Source organism: Vanacampus margaritifer, unplaced genomic scaffold (genome assembly GCF_051991255.1).
Source record: "Vanacampus margaritifer isolate UIUO_Vmar unplaced genomic scaffold, RoL_Vmar_1.0 HiC_scaffold_65, whole genome shotgun sequence".
Taxonomy (NCBI): domain Eukaryota; kingdom Metazoa; phylum Chordata; class Actinopteri; order Syngnathiformes; family Syngnathidae; genus Vanacampus; species Vanacampus margaritifer.
The window spans coordinates 5,320-7,500 of NW_027520775.1; positions in this window are offsets into that span (position 1 = coordinate 5,320).

Sequence of the window (2,181 nt, forward strand, 5' to 3'; positions counted from 1 at the left end):
GCGTGGCTCCATGGACCAGGGGGAGAGCGCCATGGACCAGGGGGAGAGCACCTGCCATAGCCGAAATAAGAGCACTATAGGCGGCCGCCCTCAGCACATTTGGCCCCCCCATCCTGGAGCGCCATGGACAAGGGGGAGAGCGCCTCTCTTCGGGGCTTGTTGCTGGCTGTTGGCGGGGCTCCATGTACCAGGGGGAGAGCGCCATGGACCAGGGGGAGAGTGCCTCTCTTCGGGGCTTGATGCCTGTTGGCGGGGCTCCATGGACCAGGGAGAGAGCGCCTCTCTTTGGGGCTTGTTGCTGGCTGTTGGCGGGGCTCCATGGACCAGGGGGAAAGCGCCATGGACCAGGGGGAGAGCGCCTGCCATAGCCGAAATAGGAGCACTATAGGCGGCCGCCCTCAGCACATTTGGCCTGTCGCCGCTGTCCGCTGGCCGCTGTCCGCTGGCCGCTGTCCGCTGGCCGCTGTCCGCTTTCCCCTTTACTTTCAGCACTTTCAGCACTTTCAGCACTTTCAGCACTTCCAGCACTTCCAGCACTTCCAGCACTTCCAGCTCTTCCCCCTCTTTCCCTTCTTCCAACTGCGGGCGCGCCGGGCGCACAGGGGCTCGTGCGGAGGGGTGTGTGTGCGTGCATGTGCCGAACAAGGAGGAGAGCGCCTCACTTCGGGGCTTGTCGCTGGCCGTCGGCGGGGCTCCAAGGACCAGGGGGAGAGCGCCTCTCTTTGGGGGCTTGATGCTGGCTGTTGGCGCGTGTCTTCGGGGCTCCACGGACCAGTGGGAGAGCGCCTGTCTTCGGGGCTTGATGCTGGCCGTTTGCGGGACTCCATGGACCAGGGGGAGAGCGCCATGGACCAGGGGGAGAGCGTCTCTCTTCAGGGATTGACCAGGGCTCCAATCTTCCCATTGAAATGAATGGCGGGTGACCAGGCGTCCAAATCCCCCATTGAAATGAAGGCCGGATGCCCAGGGCTCCAATCTCCCCATTGAAATGAATGGCGGGTGACCGGGCGTCCAAATCCCCCATTGAAATGAAGGCCGGGTGCCCAGGGCTCCAATCTCCCCATTGAAATGAATGGCGGGTGACCGGGCGTCCAAATCCCCCATTGAAATGAAGGCCGGGTGCCAAGGGCTCCAATCTCCCCATTGAAATGAATGCCGGGTGACCGGGCGTCCAAATCCCCCATTGAAATGAAGGCCGGGTGCCCAGGGCTCCAATCTCCCCATTGAAATGAATGGCGGGTGACCGGGCGTCCAAATCCCCCATTGAAATGAAGGCCGGGTGCCCAGGGCTCCAATCTCCCCAGTGAAATGAATGGCGGGTGACCAGGCGTCCAAATCCCCCATTGAAATGAAGGCCGGGTGCCCAGGGCTCCAATCTCCCCATTGAAATGAATGGCGGGTGACCAGGCGTCCAAATCCCCCATTGAAATGAAGGCCGGGTGCCCAGGGCTCCAATCTCCCCAGTGAAATGAATGGCGGGTGACCAGGCGTCCAAATCCCCCATTGAAATGAAGGCCGGGTGCCCAGGGCTCCAATCTCCCCAGTGAAATGAATGGCGGGTGACCAGGCGTCCAAATCCCCCATTGAAATGAAGGCCGGGTGCCCAGGGCTCCAATCTCCCCATTGAAATGAATGGCGGGTGACCAGGCGTCCAAATCCCCCATTGAAATGAAGGCCGGGTGCCCAGGGCTCCAATCTCCCCATTGAAATGAATGGCGGGTGACCAGGCGTCCAAATCCCCCATTGAAATGAAGGCCGGGTGACCAGGCGTCCAAATCCCCCATTGAAATGAAGGCCGGGTGCCCAGGGCTCCAATCTCCCCATTGAAATGAATGGCGGGTGACCAGACGTCCAAATCCCCCATTGAAATGAAGGCCGGATGCCCAGGGCTCCAATCTCCCCATTGAAATGAATGCCGGGTGACCAGGCGTCCATATCCCCCCCCCATTGAAATGAATGACGGGTGACCAGGCAGGCGAGAGCCCCCGCTGCAGAGGCTCCAGAGGTGGCACTCTGAAAATATTTCAAAAAAAGTTGACTTTGAAATTTTTGGAGAACCAGGATTTGGGGGGGGCAAATGTGCTGAGGCAGGCCGCCCATAGTGCTCCTATTTCGGCCTGGGCGCGCCAGAGCACCCCCCTGGAAGTGGCACTCTGAAAATAATTAAAAAAAAATGACTTT